Source organism: Alligator mississippiensis, chromosome 1, assembly GCF_030867095.1.
Source record: "Alligator mississippiensis isolate rAllMis1 chromosome 1, rAllMis1, whole genome shotgun sequence".
Taxonomy (NCBI): Eukaryota; Metazoa; Chordata; order Crocodylia; family Alligatoridae; genus Alligator; species Alligator mississippiensis.
Genome location: NC_081824.1, coordinates 246,224,211 through 246,246,559, shown reverse-complemented (window position 1 = coordinate 246,246,559; position 22,349 = coordinate 246,224,211). Strand labels below are relative to the sequence as shown.

The 22,349-nt window shown below is 44.1% G+C and overlaps 1 long non-coding RNA gene across 1 annotated transcript in view; it reads left to right on the top strand.

Annotated features, from left to right (window-relative positions):
* The first annotated feature begins 802 nt into the window (after positions 1-802).
* LOC109280306 (uncharacterized) overlaps positions 803-22,349 on the top strand; it is a 27,704-nt gene continuing 6,157 nt past the window's right edge. Inside the window, exons 1-2 of the long non-coding RNA XR_009461698.1 lie at positions 803-947; positions 19,022-19,134. This is a non-coding gene — a long non-coding RNA (uncharacterized LOC109280306). The remainder of the gene's footprint in view (positions 948-19,021; positions 19,135-22,349) is intronic.

The window sequence follows — 22,349 nt, the reverse complement described above, 5'->3', positions numbered from 1 at the left end:
GGAATCATTTGAGAAAAGACCAGCTTTTAGCTCCTGAGCTCCCCTCTCCAATTTAATGCACAGAAAAACAAGTCTAGGCAAAGGATGTGAAAGATAAGATAGGGAACCATGAGCAGCAGAGGCTACGGGCTGTGCTCAATCCCTGGGGCAGAGCTGCCTGCATTCTCCTCTACACAGAGAGGTCAACTTTTTCTTTCTGCTGGGAAAAGGAGGCATGCCCAGCAAAAACTAGGGAGAAGTTAGGGATCATGCTATGCTGTGTAGCAATCCCCTCCACTAAGTAAACACATGCTGCACACTGACACTCCAGGTGCAAATATATGACATGTTTACTACATAGTAAATGGGCTGTGTTTTAAAAGTGGAGTGAACACACAACACACAGGATGACTTCATAATAGATGACTCAAATCTAGGATAAGGTTCTCCCTTGGAAAACATGTAGTAACTTTACTGCACAGGATGCATTGTGTGACTTATCTCCTAATGGTAGGAATTAGCTCAATGCAAACTGTGGCAGAAATGCCACCGTCTGTGTCCCTCTCCAGAAATCTGTCTCTGCCAGCGTGAGAGGCTGGTGTTGAATTCCTCAGGGAGGGGGATCACAAAAGCCTGGTGCCTCGAGTGTGGATTCTCTGGTCACCTGGGGAGGGGGAGGGAAAAGCCCTGCTCACTGGGCCCAGGTGACCCATGATGCTTTTTAAATTGATTGGCTAGTGGCCAGCACTGGCAGCTTCGATTGGACCGGGCTGCTGAGGTCAGAAAGGTTATTTAAAGGCCCGGTCCAGGAAGAAGGCAGCCTTTAGCCATTAGCCATGCGGTCATCCAGGGGAATCTGAAACTGGGAGAGGAGCTTCACCATCTGAAACTGGCTCTCTTCTCATAACCGCATGCTCAAAGAGTGACCTGCCTCCAGAGGAAACTCCAGCCACCTCTGGATGATGCGTGTGAGTAAGCTACTCGAGAGCCAACTAGATATTTAGCTTGCAGTAACTCAGATGCGTGCTCAAAAGGGCTGCCTCAGCCTTGCTGGTTTGCTCTATGGGATTCCTCTGATATTCCTCTGATATTTCTATGATATTGCTCTACCTTTTACCCTGTTTTCACCCTACCCCCTGTAATCAATAAAGTTCTCCTTTATGACTGGTGTGGGAGACTTATTGAGGGGTGGGTCTAAATTATGCCTAGGAGGCCCCTTAGGTCTGTGGACTAAGGGAGACTTTCCTATTAAGCCTCTGACTTGGGGAAGTGCCCCAAGTGCCTGTATTGGGTCTAGTACCAGATGGACGATCAGGCCTGTGTTTACCAAGGTACGCAGAGCCAGAACTAAGTCCAGAGCCTTGGATCATGTCAGTGGGAACCCCAGGCTAGCGGGTGTGCTCCAGGGAAGGCACTCGGAGCCTGGAAGGTGGTTGGGCGCAGTGAGGTGGGTGGCTCAATGCAGAAGCGCCCCCTACTGGCCTGCCACACAAACCACCTTCCTTGCTGCCACCCAGTGACTAGATTCTGGAAGAGCACCTATTAAAGGCAGCCAGGTAAAGAGGGTTGGTCATGCTATCAGCATAGGGATGCAGCAGGGCACCCGGGGATCAGAGGCAGCAACAACTTCCAGTTGCCCCCATGATCATGATTGCAATCACACAGCTGCCAACATCAGCTGCTTTTCCCCCCTTCGCCCACAAATTTGTGCTCAGAATGGTTGCCCCATTTGCCCAGCCCTAGTTACACCACTAGATTTTGTATCCACTCCTTACTACCAAGTAAATTTACTACAGAATAAAATCTTGGGTAAATGACTCTAGAGTCAATGAGTCATGTGTCTGTATCTTCAGAGAAAAAGGAATTTCTTTGGCAAGCTGCAAGAAATCAATCTGAGGAACTCAGTGAGGATATAGCCAATAGCTGCCCATGTAACAAATCATCAAAACAAACATTCAGCACCTAGGATAGCGCACAGCTGTCCAGCTGTTGCACATGAATGTCTGAGATACTGGGAAGCTTGGGGCCAGGATCCAAATGCCATACAATTGGCAGGCTATCTTGCTGTTATCAATAGTACCTGATGCATCTACTTGGTTATAACTGATCGCTCCCTCTATTTTTTCATCCAAGACAAACTATCAAGAAAAGTCACAAACACATACACCTATGTATCTATATCAGTATATATCTATATACAGTGTAATATAGATAGCTAGACAGATAGATTAGATATGTATGTATAAACAGTCAGTATTGGTAATAATGTCCTAGATTATTAATGAATTTCTTTTACGCTTCATGCATCTGGAACAAGGAAATAATACCAGTCATTATCAGCACTATGACTATGGTAATTCCTAGTGGTCCCAGTCAGGGTTGGAACCACCTCTTGCTCCTGCTCCATGTAGTACAAAACCATGATGATAGATAATCCCCCTAACCATAACCTAAGTAGATAAGACCACAAAAGACCAGGACAGAAAAAGGCCCAAAGGAATTAAATGACCAAGGTCACATAGCAGGTTTGTGGCAGACCCGAGTGTTCCAGTCCAGTGCCCTGTCCATCTATTGAAGCTCATTTGCCCTCTGTATTTCTCACATGCCAGTGGCCCTGTGCTGTTGAGTTTAGATCCTCTATGCTGTCAGGAGAATACTTATCTCCAAAAATACATAATCATAGGAATGTAGAGCTGGAAGGTGCATCAGGAGGTCATTCAGTCCATCACCCTATGCTGAGGCAGCATCAGGTATAACAAGACTGTGCTTGGCAGTCAGTTGTCTAAAGAGTCAAAAAGATTCCACAGCTTCTGTAGGTGACCTGTCCCACCTCTTCATTGTCCTTAAGGTAGAAAGTTCTCCTTAATCCCATATCTAACCTACATCTCTCACTGCAATGTATGCCAATAGATGTTCATCTTATACCCAGCATGTTTTACAAATTTAAATTAAATTCAATGGAAAAATGATTTTCATAAAAGCCATTCTGCTCCAACATTAATTCACTATGCAGTCTTGGGCAGCTCATTTGATGCCATGCCTTACAAGAGAGGGTTGGGAGGATAGACAGTTTGTATTTGTAAAATTTGACGAAGGGGGAAAAGGCAATTTCAAGTTTGGAGGGAAAGCCTAATGGCATCTGTGCCTTTAACTATCACCTCAGCCCTGTGCCTTGTTAACAGATGCTTGGGCCCTCTACAAGGCATGACGGGGGAGCTGCTTACTTTCCAACCTTCTGCCCTACTGCCCTTGGACACTTCGCTCTTAGTGGAATTAATTTATTTGTAAGACACAGATCAGATAGTCTTCATGAATATGATGTTGACACCATACTGTCTATTAACTTTCATAGTCAAGCTGTAGTGTAGGGGAAAAAAGCAGTTTCCTCAGAAAAGCTACCCAGCATGCTTGAGGCAGGCTTAATACAGATAAATGAGAACCTCACTGAGTACAGCTCCATGCTGTAGTGCATTGATTCGTAGGAAGTGTATTTTGATGGGCTAATGCCCTCACATCCCTGACTGAGATACTTCTCTGATGATCCTATGCACTCTCCCTTCTGACTGAACAGCAGAGTCCATCATGAGACTCACAGAGTGACTACAAATGGCTTTTGTGACCTGCAGGACAAAAACAGAGTCTTACTTATAAGCTGAGAGACAAAAATCAGTCAGGCCTTCCTAGTTTTGTTGTTCATGAAAGGAACACAATTTGGTAGCATGTACTTGGAAGCAGATGGTTGAAAGGCCATAGCTAAAACAACTTAAAGGGTAAAAGGTAACGCTTAAGGGGAAAATAATTGGTGTAGGCCTTGCTTGTTTAGGATGAGTAAAGAAAGGCCAAAAGGTGAACCAGCGACTGAGTAGTAAAAAGTTCTGTCACTCATTATCAAGGCTTGAAGTCTAACTTCGCTCATTCTCTCTAATTTACATCATTTCAACTACAGCCTACTCACAAAGGGGCTATGGAGATATTGTACCATGCCGTAAGCACCCAGCTGGATGTCCTCCTGGGGGATAAACATTAAGGAAGTAGCACGTGCAGTATCCCAGGAAAAGAGATTCCCCCACCTTTACCCAGCTCCCCTGGCATGTGTGACAAATGGAGTGAGGTTGGTTCACCTGTGTCTTGAATTGGACTGCACAGGCACTGCACTGCAGCAGGCCCCATGGCAAGGTGGTGGAGGCTTATTGCACCACAACCTGGGTTGCAGTCAGCCAGCACCTGGTCCTGTGCATGTAGAGAAATAGTGGCCCAAAACAAAGTCTGCTCCATTGCAGGGCATGGGGCAGAGTGGGTCCCAGTCAGGGTAAAAATGGCTGTTTCCTATTACTACAGTGTGGCCTGGTGTCCAGTGGTTACCATTAAAAAAGCAGCACCCACTGAGTACAATATGCAGGGGCATGCGAGTTCTTCACTGCTTCTCCCCCATGCTTAGAACAGGAGACTCCTATAGTAACCCAACTCCTTGAAGCCAAGGGACTTGGCCATATTGTTTTTAATTTAGTTTACAGTGACAAATACTTAAAGCAATGATTTTCCTCCAGGATGCCATGGCATCCTGGGTTGCTTGAGATCCTTTAAAGAGTGCTGTGGGGTGCCACGCAATGTTAGCATAGTTAGATGTGCAAATATGATTCACAGGATAAAACCAGAGATTTTGAATAAAAAATCATTGCGTTAAAAATGTTACTGCCCTGCTGTAGTCCTTCTGAGTTTGCAACAAAAGAATTTCTTTAGTATTCCTCTGTAGTAAAAAAATGAGTGAAAAGTAGGAACTGGCATTTTCCAAGGGATACTTTGTAAGTCTAATGAGGGATGCCTGGAGTCTGAAAATGTTGAGAGCCAGTGGCTCAAAAGCAACATTTCAGATAAACGTTCTTTCATCCCAGATTCAGTACAAAGAAAAGAGTTAGAAATCTCCTGTAAGTGGGAATCTTGAGACTGTTTAATAATATGTCCGGAGAGAACCATTTTAATAAAGCTAAATAAAAAAGCCAGCTCTACTTAATTACACAGGTGCCCATGTAATAATTTCTTGTTTCCACAGCAGGCTGAAAGGCTGCTTCTGCAGCTCAATAGTAAGCGATTATCTGTCAAAAGGGAAATCTAGGTTAGACCACTCAGAACCATCAGGAAACAGCCAGCCTTCATGAGGTCACCCCCTGCCTATCTTTGCTCTGCAGAAATAAAGCAATACTGGCAAAGAAAGGGGAGGCAGACTCCAACTCCAGAGATGGCTTCTACCCATCTGTAAGGGTCAGCTCCAAAATGCAGTGTCCATTAGAGATGGGCCTACAAAAGGCAGGCCTCTTAATTCAGGAAGTAATGATGGGGATTTTCAGATCAGGGACTTCAATTTGACTCAATACAGAGATTCCAAATAGTTCAGATCTTAATTTGGAATTTGAGGGGAAAAAGCATTCAGAGTTCATCTCCCAATCACTGTGATCACTATTCAGCTCCCAATGATCATGCATTGTTTTTGTCTGGCTGGGAAATTTTATATTGGCACTTAAAAAGGTTGATTTTGATAAGTTTAGTGCTAGTGAAAGATGCTAGGCTAGCTGGGAGCTCTGAGCACAGGGCAAGACCAAAGCAAAGCTCCCTAGAGTACCCCTTGCCAAGGAGCAGACAGCCTAGTGCATGCACCTACACCCAGTTCCAACACATTTTAAGGAAAGGGGACAGAAATGCCCATTCCAAAACACAGATGGTCTTTCACCCAGGTGATTTACTATGATAGGCCCCTTGAGTTGCCTTTTTGGGTGTGGGTGGAATGGATGGGAGGATGCTTTTCAAAAGTCCTCATTGTCAAAAACCAAAAATAACAGCCTTCATACATTCTACACCTATGCTAAGAAAAACAAGCGTACACAAAAAGCCCTCGATGAGCTTCCTGATCAGCAGTGAACTGTTCAGCAGCAGTGGTCAGGTTTGAGAGTCGCAATTAATACTGGCTAGGTGGAACAGAGAAGAAAGTTCAAAGAACTCATGAGGACAGGTTGCATGCAGATAGCACAGGAAGAAAGCTAAAAGGGAACTGCATATACTGATGACCACTGATTTCTGTAAATTCACTGTCATGCCATTGCTAGGAACCCTCTTATCTCCCAGCTGCACTTCAGTGGTGCAGGATCAGGTCTATGGTCCACTGAACTGCTCCCAAGCTGCAGGACATTTTTCTAGGATTTTGTTTGGCCTATTAAACAATACTATTCTGATTAATTTGTATTGCAACAGCAGCCAGTATCAGAATCCCATTATGAATTGCAGTGTGCAAACACACAGGACACAGTCCCTGTCTCAAAAGAGCTGACAACCATGCTTTTAAATCCCAATCAGTGGTATTTTTGCAATGCTTCCCATCAAAGACTGCTCCATCCATTATGACACCCCACTGTGAGGGAGTACCTCTGGGGGGATGGAATTGTTTACCTCAGGGTGAGCAACTTGGCACATAAGGCATATAAGCATTATTTTGTTGTGCCGCTGTGCACCCCTCTTCAGTCATCTATGATACTGTCCCCACTGGATAGGAAACTGCATGCCCTAGACCAGTGGTTTTCAACCTGTGATCTGCAAACCCCTGGGGGTCCACAGCCACAAAAGATGATTATGATCAATACCCACACTTACAATTCAAAGGGGTCCGTACTTTCATTCAAAAAAATTTAGGGGTCTGCAAATGAAATGCAAATGAAAAAAGGTTGAAAACTACTGTCTTAGCCAATTAGTGCTGACTGGCCTTTCCATAGGAGTCTCCACACCATGGTTTCAAGGGCTGCACACATGCAGACTGAGGGCACCCATACACATGTCGGATGTCTGCTCTGATGAGTGCTACTTAGCACCTGTAGGAGCAGACTTGATCAATTGAGTCTGCAGAGTGTGCCAGTTAGCATGCTTTAGCAGCCTCTGTGTAACTATTCACTATCCCTAAGCTTTAAAATGGCTGCAGGGGCAACTTAACTAACACTTATCAAGTGAGCTCTAGTTAAAGCGCCCCCACCACCATTTTGAAGGATGGGACGCTGATACACGTGATGCTGGAGGTACTTTAATTAGAAGGGCCCTTGGAGCCTTTGAATTAAAGTGCAGTGCACCCCCCCCCCCCCCAAAATCATCCCGGAGCACAAGTAAAGATGCTCTGAGCAGGGGTGGATTAACTCTTTAGTAGGCCCTAAGCAAACAAACTCATAGGCCCCTACTTTTTCACTCAATAATTATAATATGTAAAATAAGCACAGCTGGGCTCCTTCTTCACTTAGGGCCCTAGGCATGTGTCTAGTTTGTCTGTGTGTTAATCCAGTCCTGGCCCTGAGTGCTTATATTGCTGCAGGTCAGGGTTAAGAGATGTCAGCAGAGGGAAGGCTGGAAAGAAGAACCGAAATGTCTGACCCACAGTAGGAACCTTTAGAGCCCTATTTTTTGTCAGCAGTAGACTGCCACCCTCACTGAATGCTGCCCTGGTCTGGACCACTGAATGTTTCCCAAAACAACCAGGGGTGGGCTTGAGTTTCAGCATTCTGCCTACAGCTGGGTTTTAAACACCCTGAACTATGTGACTGTTTAGATTGGAAGGGATTGTGCTGCCACATTATAGAGAAGGGTCATCTCCGAGCTACAGTGCCACAGCTACAGTCATCGTTTAAAGGCCCATGTAGATCTAAGGGTTTGATTCTAGCCCATCTCACAGCTGTCCCATTATTTAAATCACACATATTTCATTTGTGTCAGCTTCAGATAAGAGAATAAAAACTTCCCTTGTGCACATTGTGCAGTGTTCCCTGAGGAAAAAAGCTAGGCTGGAACTTGGTAATATCAAAGACAGAGACCGATCACGCTTACTGTCCAAGAAATACTTTGCCAGCTCCTTACCATGCTGCAGAGCCAGCCAGCACAGTGGAATGTCACCTTCACTAGCAGCAATGATGGATGACACTTCTCTACTACCAGTCTCCAGCTGGCTGGAGAGTCATATAGATACTGAACAAAACCGTTCCTTGATTCTCTTTGGAAATCCTGCTTCACCCCTCTCTCCTGATATTGTTCCACACACACACACACACACACACACACACACACACACACGATTGTGGCTAATCTGGAAATCTAATATGAAAAATAGTACTCCATAATACACTAGCCTGCTGATGTTTGGAACGGGATCTTGGAATCATCATTGACTCCAAGATGAACATGAGCCGCCAATGCCAGCCCACAGCCAGCAAGGCCAGCCATACCTTGTCATGCATACAAAGGTGCATCTCAAGCCGGTCCAGAGAGGTGATACTCCCCCTCTATGTGATTTTGGTCAGGCCGCAGTTGGAGTATTGCGTCCAGTACTGGGCGCCGCACTTCAAAAGGGATGTGGCCAGCCTGGAGAGGGTTCAGAGAAGGGCCACCCACTTGGTGAGAGGGCACCAGGACAGGCCCTATGAGGAGAGACTGAGGGACCTGAACCTGTTCAGCCTCAGCAAGAAGAGGCTGAGGGGGGACCTGGTGGCTGTCTACAAACTCATCAGGGGAGATCAACAGCAAATAGGCAGAGCCCTTTTCTCCCCAGCACCAGCTGGGGTGACAAGGAACAATGGTAATAAGCTGATGGAGAATAGGTTTAGGTTAGAGATCAGAAGGCAATTTTTTTTAGAGTTAGGGTGGCCAAAATCTGGAACCAACTTCCCAGGGAAGTGGTCCTCGCCCCTACCTTGGGCAAATTCAAGAGGAGGTTGGATGATCACCTGTCTGGGGTCTTGTGAACCCAGCATTCATTCCTGCCTGTGGCAGGGGATCAGGCTAGATGATCTGTTCAGGTCCCTCCTGACCCTAGCTACTATGAAACTATAGATTTGGAGAGACAAAGTCTGGTATGTGGGCCTCATCCACTGCATCTACACATACAATTTCTCCAACAGAATAAACTCTGGGGCAGTTTATGCCAGAGTCAGCTGCTCCTGGGCACAATTTATAGCTGTGTGCCTGAAACTGCAGCAATTCAAGCCAAGGCAGACAAGGCCTGGGCTGGCAGTGGGTCTGGGGGTCAGCACTGGGCTCTGGGTAGTGGTGTTGGGCGGCAGAGGGGGTGGCTAGGGCACAACGGTGTTACAATGTGGGACCAGCCAGCACACAGCCCCCACACAATAGCACCCTCATGCCCCAGCCAGTCCAGGTCACTGTCTACACATGTGTTACGATGCACTAAATGAATCTGCCATGAGAGAGTACTTGTCCCAGACAGTACTATCCTAAAACGGAGTTGATTAATTTACTGAGCCCTAATACGGGCACATGTGTATTCAGCTCTGCAGTAAAACATATGTGTAGATACACACAGGGTTTCTTAGGAAAGTTTCAAAGAGCCAAAATACTGTCCCTGGGTTGCAGAGGGGAGAGAATAACCCTCTTCAGTGACTCCTTCTAGTTAGCATAAAACCTATGCTGCAGGTTCTGAAGTAGAAGCTAGTGACCATGAAGAATAATCAAATCAGAAGACAATAGAAGGCTCTTACCTTTTATCTGGGGGCACTGAGAGGGTGTCAGAAAACTTCCTTAGAGAAAAAAATAATGCAATATGGTAATATGCTTTTCAAAGGAAAGTGGAGGTTAATGTAATTGATTATTATGAAGCTCCTCAAGAGACTTGTGGGGGGGGTACTTTAATTAACTAAATTTATAATTAGTAATCATTTTTCATTCAGTGCTATTTATTAACAAGTTTGCCTTTTCAAAAGGATAGAAACGAAGTGTTCCACTGGGCAGGAGGCAGGCTGCTGGGGTCTGTTCCTGCTTAACACCTGCCAATTCTGCCTGAGACTTGCCAATAGTCCAACCAATACTATGAATACCTGGATAGTATGGCCCTTTCCCCACTCCAGCCAATGCCTAATCAATTTTCTAAGCAAATTCATTGAGGAGTTGGCAGAAAGCTGTATTCAAATACTTTTGTCCACAGCCAGAGTCTTAGATGCATCTCCATGAGGATTCCAGCATTGCATGAGGCGTATTGTGACATACTAAGCCTCTGCTCCAATTATAATTTGCAACTTAATGTCACAAAACACAGCAAGATTAAGGATGTATCTTTTTGCAGGCCCAGTGAAATGCACATGAACTTTCAAGTAGATATCCTTTGTTATCTAAAGACTGCTTTGTATCCAGAAGAATTATGGCTCTAAATAGATTACTTGCTGTACAGTAAATGCAAATTAACAGTAAATGAACATTAATGGATATAAAGTATGTCCTTGTGGCCTCTCCCTTACTGGTCTGACCTTCTGTGGTTTTGGTAGTATTCATCTGCATTCAATGAAAATATTTCCATTGTTAACCTGATTGTGCTAGCCTCCCCTGTTTTCTCTCTCATTTGCCCCTCTGATCACACCAGATAGGCAGCAAGAGGTCCAGGTATACACAGCAAGCACCTACTGCACAACACCATCTGCTCCTCCCAGACCATGCCTTAGATATATGACAGTTGCACATGCTTGATCCCAGGACCTCACATATTAAAAACACAAGCTTTTGTTTGCATTAAGGGCCTGATTTCCCTAGTTAGCAGCTATCTATTATGACAGAGGGTGCAGAAAAGGCTGAAGTGCTCAATGCCTTGTTTGCCTCCGTCTTCACAAGCAAGGTCAGCTCCCAGACTACTGTACTGGGCAGCACAGTTTGGGAAGGAGGTGAGCAGCCCTCAGTGCTGAAAGAACAGGTTAGGGACTACTTAGAAAAGCTGGATGTGTACACGTCCACGGGGCTGGATGGGATGCACCTGAGGGTGCTAAGGGAGTTGAATGACATGATTGCAGAGCCACTGGCCATCATCTTTGAAAACTCATGGTGATCAAGAGAGGTCCCAAATTATTGGAAAAGGGCAAACATAGTGCCCATATTTAAGAAAGGAAAAAAAGAGGATGCAGGGAACTACAGACCAGTCAGTCTCACCTCAGTCCGTGGAACAATCATGGAGCAGATCCTCAAGGAATCCATTTCTAAGCATTTGGAGGAGAAGGTGGTGATTAGGAACAGTCAGCATGGATTCACCAGGGGTAAGTCATGCCTTACCAACCCGATTGCCTTCTATAATGAGATGACTGGCTGTATGGATGTGGGGAGATGGGTGGATGTGGTATACCTTGATTTTAGCAAGAGTTTTGATACAGTCTCCCACATCATTCTCCCAGGCAAGCTAAGGAAGTATGGGCCGGATGAATGGACTGTTATGTAGGTAGAAAACTGGCTGGAAAATTGGGCTCAGAGAGTAGTAAACAATGGCTCAATGTCTAGATGGAAACCAGTATTGAATGGCGTGTCCCAGGGGTCAGTCCTGGGGCTGATTGATAGATTTCATAGACATTAGGGCTGGAAAAGACCTCGAAAGTTCATCGAGTCCAGCCCCCTGCCCCAGGGGGGCAGGAAGTCAGCTAGGGTCAAAGGATCCCAGCAAGATAGGGATCCAAACGTTTCTTAAAAGAGTCCAGAGTAGGTGCTTGTACTACCTCTGGAGGAAGTCCAGAGGTAGTACAAGCTCCAGGCCTTGGGGGCTCAGACAGTAAAGAAGTTTTTCCCTATGTCCAGCGTAAAATGGTCTTGGAGGAATTTGTAACCATTTGACCTTCTCATCCCTTGAGGTGGTCTGGTGAACAGGTGTTCCCCCAGATCCTGATGTACACCCCTTGTATACTTATAGGCAGCCACTACATCTCCCCTGAGCCTGCACTTTTCCAGGCTAAAGAGTCCCATGACTCTCAGCCTCTCATCATAAGGCCTGTTCTCCTGCCCCTGATCACATATGTGGCTCTCCTCTGGACTCTCCCAAGCTTTTCCACATCCTTTTTAAATTGTAGAGCCCAGAATTGGATGCAGTACTCTAGCTGCGGCCTCACCAAGGCCAAGTACAGCGGGAAGATAACATCTTGAGATTTGCTTGAGAAGCATCTATAGATGCAAGCCAGAGTTTTGCTCGCTTTACCAGCTGTGACATCACATTGGTGGCTCATGTTCATCTTGTGATCAATCATGACCCCCAAGTCCCTTTCAGCCATGGTGCTAGCAAGTGTAGCACTGCCAAACCTATAAGCGTGATGCAGGTTTTTTTGCCCCCCAAGGTGGAGTACCTTGCATTTTTTGGTATTGAATGTCATCAGGTTTTTATTCGCCCATTTTCTAAGCCTGTCAAGGTTGGCCTGGTTCACCAGCCTATCCTTAGGTTTGGATTTTGTTCAATGTGTTCATCGATGACCTGGAAGATGACATAAAGTGTACCCTCAGCAAATTTGCAGATGATATGAAGCTGGGGGAAGTAGTAGATATGCTGGGGGATTCAGAGTGACCTAGACAAATTGGAGGATTGGGCCAAAAGGAATCGCATGAGGTTCAACAAAGACAAGTGCAAAGTCCTGCACTTAGGACGGAAAAATCCCATGCACCAGTACAGGCTGGGGGCTGAATGGCTGGGCAGCAGCTCTGCAGAAAAGGACCTGAGGATTACAGTGGACAATAAGCTGAATATGAACCAACAGTGTGCCCTTGTTGCCAAGAAGGCTAACAGCATAGTGGGCTGCATTGGTAGGTGTGTTGCCAGTAGGTCAAGGGAAGTGATTATTCCCCTCTATTCAGCACTGGTGAGGCTACATCTAGAGTACTGTGTTCAGTTTTGGGCCCCCCACTACAGAAAGGATGCAGACATATTGGAGAGAGTCCAGCAGAGGGCAACAAAAATGGTGAGAGGGCTGGGGCACATGAGGAAAGACTGAGGGAACTGGGCTTATAGCAGTCTTGTAGAGTTTATACCCATAAATTGGTTTTATAAACTGGTAACTCCCCGATGGTAGAAGTGGAAAATAAACACCTTTAACAACTTCCCAAGGCTGAGGTCCTTGGTGGGATGACCTGTCAGAAGACAACTCCAGTCAACCATCATCAGTTGCTTCAACTACATGACCTCCTTTTGTAACAAAAAGCTGTAAACAGAAAGACATTTAGTCATGGAAACAACTGGTGGTCTCTCTGCATCTCCGAGTGAACAAATGTCAACAGTTCATAGACTAAAATGAGCATTGTCTGGCAGCACACTGAGCATTTGTGTTGACAGTGTGTCCCCTACTGTAATGTCCAGAAACCCCAGCTGAGAATAGGGGCCTGTTGTGTTAAAGTAAGGAGCAGTTTTTTCCTCAAAAATCACAGTTTAACTAGATAAAACCAAGTGAGAAAGACACTGATATCCCTGAACCAAAAATGTCTGACCCAGCACCACACAGGAAACTCATGACAAATCCAAGAACAAACCAAAATCTTCTACAGCTCAGTCATGCAGTTTACCCATAAGATTGTCCTTCTGTTATGTGTCATGGTGAGGAGTCACAAGAAGAAGGTTGAATAGGCTGAATAGAAGGTTGACTAGATTGAATAGAGAATTGGAAACTGATCTCCACCATGGCTCCTTTTAGTCAAGACTGGCTTTGTTTATACTGCAGTGACTGCCTTAAGCAAGCAGTGTAGCTGTGGAAGCATTGGGTACAGCATAACCTAACTATGAAGCTGAGTAAATGCTGAAGTGGTTAACCTATGCTGCTACCCAACAATGCTGGCAGTCCTGAAACTGGCCAGTTTCAAGCCAGATTGGGTAGGTCTACATTGCACTGTAATCATACCTTTCTACTCCAAGACAGTGTCATACCCAGAGTGAGAGGAACACCAGTATTTTACCTACCTGGTCTAAGGAAAAGAAGACTTCAGTCTCCAGAGCTGTTAATTCATCATCACCACTAAAACTCTCTCTCTCACACAGATCATTCTGCAGAAATGCTGAGAAAGGGAGACTCTCTCACTGAATGATGTTTGTTGAATATACATCACTCTGTCCTGCTTATTTGCCTGTCCTGAATACTGAGGATGCTAGAAGATTACACTGAACTGATCATTGCTAAAAAGGAATGAAGTGGAGCTGATCATAGTCATAACACAGCCAGAATTATTATCATACATACAATGCTAGTGATGGGCTTGGACTTTTTGAGGCTTTTGTGTTGTCTTGTTTTGGGGCATTTGTTTTTTGTTTGCCCCCCCTGGTTTATTTGGGATTTAATTTTATATTTTGCAGCCTGGCAATACCGAGTTCTATTTTCACTAACTTTGGGGGCCTACATTTCAATCCATCAAGCGACTCAGCAACATTATTCAGAGATGTCCCTGTGACGCCATTCTGAGTAAGCACTGTGAAGGACTATTCTCTGCATCACGTACAGATGCGGAGTATGTGGGTCTCCAAGTGAAGGAAGAAAAAAAAAAGAAAAGAAAAAAGCAAAGCAAGGGAGGAGGATTTCTGCCTCTCTGAGTGAGAAAAATAAATAAAGAATAAAGAGCTGGATTAAGCAGCTGGAAAATTACTGCAGTCTCACAGCTTTTACTGCTTGATACCCAGGATGAGTCATCAGCCGGTTGCCAAGGCAACAGCTATTTTCCTCCTGCTGTTGATCAATTTTGTCTGTACGAAGGTCCCATGAAACCAGGAGTTGTGAAGATAATACAACCAAGTCTCAGAAACTCCCACCAAACAGCATTTGCATTTTGCTTATGTGAAGGTAGGGACTTTTTTTTAACCCTTATTCTGAGGTACATGTATGTACACTACAGCAGCCCTGATAGAGTATGTGATGCTGGAGATAGGCTTGGATGATTACAGCCCTTAGTTCATTGCCAATGAGCAATGCCCCTAAAGGGAAATCAATGTCTCATCCTAGAAATTAAAACTGTCAACATCCAGGCTGGATACTTCATGATCCAAAATCTGATCTAGAAACAGCTGCAGGGAGCAAGTTCCAATGCATCATCCACTGGTGGAGTATAACCTTGGGCCAGTCTCTTCACCTCTGTGAAATCTTAGTGACAAGGGAGAAGGTGGAAGAGATTTGCCTCCCAACCTTTTAAGCGCCTTGCAACATATGAATGAAAACTGCTAAATTACATTATACTCCCTGCAACCACCACTACAGTCAAACAGGACACTGCCTCTGACTAACAGGGAGATGTAGTGCATGCAAAGTAGTTTCAAGTGAAACCTGAAAGCCTGGATGTTAAAGATCCTACCAGGCACCTTTCATAAGGCTAGGGGTTTGCCACAATGCCCTGGCTAAGCTTTTCCATCTCTTCATGGGATCCTGGCTATTAACTTGTACCCTGACACCAGCTTGGGACACTAATCTCTGTGGATTTGTGTCTGTTCTGGTTGGTGCCCTGGGATGGGAATAAGCTGTTTCAAATGATGCTATAGGAACTTCTCTTAGCTTCCCAGTAGGGACCAAAATAGTATGTTGGCCAGTAAAGGCTTAACTGATTTAGAACTTGCTTACCTAAAGGGTTAACTACCTCCTGGCCTCCCCGCTATTCTTGGGAAGCCTACCAAGGACACTTGTACCCAAGTACAACAACCCCTTGATTACACAGGAATTTTGCTTTGGCTAAAGCAATGGTTCTCAACCTTTTTAGACTTGGGCCCCCTTTGAAAAATGCCAGCTCTTAGTTTTCACTCATTTTTGACTACAAAAAAAATAATAAAGCAATTCTTCTGTTGCTAAGATCTCAAGAAGACCATAGCAGGGCAATAATGGTTTTAACACTATAAACTTCTATTTGAAATCTCTGGGTTTATCTTGCAAATCCTGTTTGCACACCTAACAGCACTCACCTTGTGGTACCCCACAGCACCTTTGAAAGGATCTCAAGGCATCACAGGGTGCTACAGCAATCTTTAAGCTGAAACAAAAGGGCTTTAACTTCTGTGAGTTAACCACTAGGCATGATTCCCATTTCAGTGGGAGTGTCTCTACTGTTCAGTTTGCTTCTCAAATGGATCTGAAAAGAGTCTAGGACTGTTAACCTTCTGGGAATGGTGTAAGTACATTTCTTAGGCGTACTCTTTGTCTACAAGAGGGTGAAATGGAAGGTTGTTTTTCTAGTTCCTTCTAGGGAGTCTGTAATGTCCTTTTTATTTTTGCTCTATATGCATGTGATATAAATGACTGTTCAGGAACAAAATCACATTTTGCTTCATTTTAAATTAGATTCTGTGGATACGGTGGAGAGAGAGTGCATTTCACAAAATGACAAACTTGAGCATCACCACAAATAAACGAAATGACATTACTATCTCAACTGCTATCTCTTCTTGCTCATAGCCTTTTGAATACAGTGGAAACTACTTAAGATGCCAAAAGGTAATGCAGGCAGCCATTTAAATCATGCAAGTGGAACAAGCCATTTGCTAAACCCCATTGATTTCAACATTAGAGGCGCTGCTCAAACTAGTTTAAGCCTGAGGGCTAGTTTGGGCTGGGACAGTGAGGCTCAGCTGTCCATATCTCATTAAGGTTAGCTAGTTTATTACTTAATAAGATATGCTGTGCCTAGTAGTGCCTGTGCCTAGTAATTCCTAGCTCATTAAGATACCTTACTTTGCTATCTAGAGTAGATGCAACTGACCAGTCAGGGCACTTAATTCCCCCATCCTCATTTACTGTTGCACAGAAGAGTCTGTGTAATGGGTGCAGCATCAGATATATCTGGGTAAAAGGGGGAAAAAAACAGCGCCAGAGCTTGCAAGACTAGCTGTCTGCTGTACAAGTCAGGTAATTTTCTGGCTGTCAAAAAACACCTGCAATAACTGGGTTAGACTACACCAAAATTAATAGATTCATAGATTGTATTCATCGCTTCATAAATTGTGACTCAGGTGGGAGATTTTCAAATCTATACCTCTGCCTCTTCTCCTGAACACATGGATTTAGCATAGGTTTCTTTTATAAAGTTGTTTATATATTTGATCTGTCTTTACAGTGTATTACCTACATTCTATAGAAAGGAAGCTCGCCATGAAAATTCTTTTGGCTTGAGGGCTGACCGAATTCTCCCTCTAGGCCTAAAACACTGTGTAACCCAAGCATTTTAAAATAATAGCAACTTTGAAGTACTGCTTCTTTTAAAATAACTAGACTAACAGCAACAACATAAGGAATCTGTGTAGGCTCTTCTTGACCACAGGAAGATTGTAAACCAAATGCTTGCTGTGACAATCTCCCAGCTGTCATTGTCGTAATACAGCAGTAAAAAGGGTTACATTCTCTCTTCTTCTCTGGCATTAACTGGTGGTAATCTGTTACACGTAACGTTAAGCAGAGCAGGCCAGAGAAAAGCAACAAGAAAACTGTGAATGTTCTTGCGTTTTTTTTCCCCAGCAGTGTTGTTTGCCCAGAAGCTTTCCAACAAGTAAATATGAAATATTCTACACAAGTGCAATACAGCTCTCAGAACCGGAAATAAGCCACTGCAAAGCCACAATCAATCAGCAAGGCAGGAAAGCAGGGAGTACATTGTATGAAGCCAGGAAAGCAGCTATTTCTCTAAGATCTTAAAGGGCTGCAGCCTGAGCCTTGCACCAGTTGCTTTGTGTCACTGATAGACCAAAGCAACCCTAAAGCTGAAGGAGTTTGCTACCAAAGGATTTCTGCAGGACAGGGCAGAGTGTCTCTAACTGGGACTTATGATCCATGTTGGTCTATGAGAGGAGGGTTCCTAGACAGATGGGCAGAGGATCCTCAGGAAGTCTAGAACTTAAATGGGGAGTAAAGGGGGGGAAAGATTGAGATTCCCAGCACACAGTAATTATCAGCCAGTGTCAGACCTAAACAACTTTCTGATGTCTGGCTGTGGGACCGTTGCTGGGGGAGAGAAAGATGTCTGGGGAGTATTTGAGAACATGAAATAGGGTTTGGTCTACCTCATGCATTGCACTTTGGGTGAAGATATAAACCATCCTTGACTAATGTTAGAGATGGAGTATTGGACTCTAGGGCCTTCTTAGAAGATTCAGGGATATTCTGCCCATTGTTGATGGCTCCACCCAAGCTGGCTTTGATAGCTCCAGCCCAAGGACACAAAACTAGAAATGTTTGTCTTCCTAAGGAAATTTACCAGCAAAATTACACACACACACACACACACACACACACACACACACACACACACACACACACACACACACTTCTAAAGTTAAGTTTTAACTATATAGCTCCCTATCCAGATGCTCTCATTCTAGAATGAGAGTGCATTTTCTCAGGTAGTTTATGTTATTTTGAAAGCATCTGCTATGGGAAGTCAGGAGTTAAACCAATGTACCTATAGCACTAGGATTAAGCCTCAAGAGTCCATGGCATGTCTACATCACAGTGACAGTGGGCCCTGGTCAGGATGGGCCTGAGAATGCCCTGGAAATATGCTGGTGAAGCTACTCCTGTGTTGTCTCCAGAAGCTTCTCCCAACATCCAGAGACCCCAGGCTACCTCATCAGTATATGTCTACATTTGGAGCGTGTCAGCAGGTGTGTTTGAGTTGACCAAGTGGCCTGACTGCAGAAATAGCATGGCTGTAACATGTTCCCACCACAGTAGAGATGTGCCCTATACATCTGGGGCAAGAGAGGTTGACTGAGGAAGCCAATATGTCCTGCAAGCAGGGAAGTTAAGAGCAGCCCATTCAGGAAGGAGCTCAGGCTAAGGCAGATGTTATCAGGATAGACCTGTTTTCACTCTTTGTTGCATGTCACACTTATTGCTCTTATAAAAAGAGAAGCAAGTCAATGAAGGAGGTGAGCTAGGACCATCACTCAGGGGGGAACCATGGGGTAGGGTACGGGGCAACTTTATTTGCTCATACATGCATGGAGCTATTACTAAACAACCCTGATCTCTGAGGATATTCACCTCCAAGTTTGCACATCACAGCTGAAATAACCACTGAGTATAATGGTAACCATAATTCCCCAAGGGGATTAAGGTTGGGACATGCTGTATGAGAAACCAGTGTCCATGGCTCAACAGGCCTCTTATTGCAGGTCTTACTAGATGCAAGTGGATCGGCTGGGAGCTAATTAACTGCCTGCAAATAAAATTTACTTTTTGTCTTTGTAGGGCAAAAGGGGAGGGGAAGGTGAAAGCAGCAGAAAACAAGAAAGGACTCTACATTTATGATCAATTTGTTTTCTTCACAGTGAACCAATCAGTCTCACTGCAATACAAGAACCTGAAGGGAATGCAGCACAACTCAATATCCTGCCCATGCCTTCCTCCCCCCACCCCCCGGCGACTTTTTCTGATAGCCATGGTAAGGCAGCAACTACACTCTAGTCAGCCATACAGCACTACCTTCCCTTCCTGCCTTCCCTGCTTCAGATTTAGGCAAGAGGAACACTGGGATAGGGTTATCCTGCTCCTTTTTGTGACTTCCATAACAAGTAGATATTTGAGATGACATCAAGGCTATGTTAACATCAGTGTTAATACCACCACTAAATTCAACAGAGCCAAGATTGTAGACTTTATGTTTTATAACATCATTGATTCAAGAGTCCATAATACTAGTAATTCAACTGATGCATTCTGCCTTAACCCACTCGTTGCCTGGCATCAACACTTGCAGCTAACTTATATTAATACCAATCATTACTTATACCCCAATTCAGGAAAGCAGAGAGCATGTGCTTAAATTGACCTTTATTTAGCCAAGCACTTAAGTATGTGCTTAACATTAAGTAGGTTCTCAAGTGCCATTGTTGTTAATGGGACTTAAGTAGCTACTTAAAATTAAGCTTGTACTGAGTGCTTTGCTTAATCCATACTCTAATGTACTCACAGCCCTAAGAAGTCAATGCAAAGACTCCTGTTGACTCAAGAGGCTTTGGACTAGGCTTTAAAGCAGAGGTTCTGGGATCAGAGTTTCACAGAGCTGCTTCTGCCCCTATCATGAAACATCTAGCAGTGTCTCAACAATGATACCATCAAGTAGTTTTAGCCTGATTCAAATGAGTTTCCCAAGGCTTCCACATTTAACTTTAATGGACAATACCTACTTCACAAGACAAGACCCACCTGCAACCAATCCTGGAGAGATTATGGCAATGGGAGTCTTTGGGCAAAACCAGAAAGTTCTTATAAATAAGTTCTCCTGCCATCATAAAAGGAGATAAAAACTCAGGTACCAATGGATGGGATGTGCCACAGCTGCAGATATCACAATACAGGGAAATTTGGGTTCCTCTTCTCTAACAGCTCATCTTCTTTTCTTTGGTCACCAGTCTAGTGACAGAAGTTATAATTTAGAGAGACTCCCTAATTTAAAAGAAATGGGGATTGGGAGATGGTCCCTCAGGTAGTTGCTATTACTTAGAGCCAGACCAAGGGTCTGCAGAGGTTGCTTACTGCTCCATAATAAAGTTAATTGTTTAGTTTTTCTCGTTCATTGCATGCCTATATTGATCAACTTTGATGATCACTATGTGGTGTCAGAAATGGTGAATGAGAAAAAAAATTGAAAGAATTTGAGTTTTAATATGAAATAAAAGTTGAAAACTGAGAACAAGTGGATAAGCACAGTCATGTGGAAGGACAAGGGCACTGTAAGTGATCTTCTGGCATAATTATAATCTAAGTAAATGGACAGTTAGCCATGGATATTGTTCAGCCTCCACCTGCCCTTCTGATGTCAGGCAATATAGCAGGGAACTGGAGGGAGTTCAGACAAAGGTTTTAGTGGTACTTAGCAGCCATAGGTGCAGATGAGGAAAAGGACAAAGTCAAATCATGTATCTTGTATATTGTGAAGGAGAAAGCCCTAGCTGTTTAAAATATCTTTACATTTGAAGAAGGCCAGAATATGTGGTTAAGTGTAATACTGTCCAAATATGAGGAGTATTGCTTGTCAGAAAAATGAATAACACCCTTGAAAGGCAAAGACTTCGTGTGTGATGGCAAATAGCAGGAGAAAATATATATTAGTATGTTACTGAACTAAAGAGACTGCATAAGAACTGTGTTCTTGGGAACTTGACAGATTAGAGACAGGATTATTTGTGGAACTGCAGACACTGCATTACCAGGAGGCTATTGTGTGAGCGACATTGTCCTTCAAAAAGACTATCCAAATGTGTAGGACAGCAGAAACTGTGAAGTGTCAGGGAGTAGAGCTGAATATACCAAAAGGGTATCCATGCAGTAAGCATGAAAGAATGCGGCCAGAAAAAGCCACTTCACAAGGTGAAATTTTCCATAGGTAAGACTCTACCTCCCAAAATGGAATTTTCCATTGGCAAGGAGAATTCAAAGGAAGACAGAACAAATAAGCAGACATAAACCAAGTCTGGAAGGCAATGTGGACCCCAGTGCTATGCTGCTTTAACAAGAGGAACCATTTTGAGACATAATATTTGTCATGCAATCAGCCCCTTGAAACAGCTGTACAGCTGTGCCCCGATAGAAGTGCATGGCTGCAGAGCACTAAAAGTGCCTGATCAGACGACAAATTAACTTTCACATAATGAGGGTTCAGATGAAGGTGCTCCAAAGTGGAGTGCCTGCATTAACTTCTGCTTGTACCTGTGCATGAGCAGGGCTGGGCTGATGCAGCCTAGCCCTGACCCCAGTGCTGTCTGAAGGATGAGAGGAGGGATGAGGGGAGGGAGGGAGCTCCCACCTGGGGTATGCCCAACCTGCTCTGGACTGTGGGGGAGACAAGGGGGAAGGTGGATTGGAGCTCCCTCCCCTCCCCATCCCCACTTTCATCCTCCAGGCAGCACCAGACAACTGCCTCCAAGAATGGGGAGCAGGGAAGGAATAGAGATTTTGTGCATGAGCATAATAGCATAATAGCCACCATTAAAATGAATATACTCCCCAAATTTATCTTTTTATTCTAGTAGGTACATATATATCTACCAGAGAATACTTTCAAGGCCTTCCAAGCTGTTCTTTTGAAATTTATCTGGAAAAATAAATGGGCAGGGTAAGTGTATGAGTATTTCACAAACCTAAGATGCAAAGTCAGACGGCCCCTAGCATGGTGGTATATTATCAAACATCTCAGTTGAAGCACATTATAAACTGGTTTGTGGAACCTCATTCAAAACTCTGGATTGTGATACAATGAGAATGGTGTGAAGAAATGGATTTCCCAGATGTATGTTGTGCAAGAGAAATTCAGACCAAAGAAACAAAGGCTCCTGGGAGATTTTACATTTGTTACACATTTATGCAAGTATCATCTAACAAACCATATCTGACTACATATTAAAAATTATCACAGAATATTTCTGTGCCACCAAGTAGCTGCCATTTCTAGGAGCAATTTCTTTGCGATTGGTGCACAATTTTTATCCAAGAATAACGTCTGGCATGTTATAACTTGTCACATGCTAATCACATATAATATGCAACAAATGTACCATCTGCCAGAAGCCTTAAGGACCACTCCTTTATCCAAACTAATTTGAGATCCATAGATAAATATGGAAAACTGCCCTTCTGTACGATAGGGTTAATATAGAT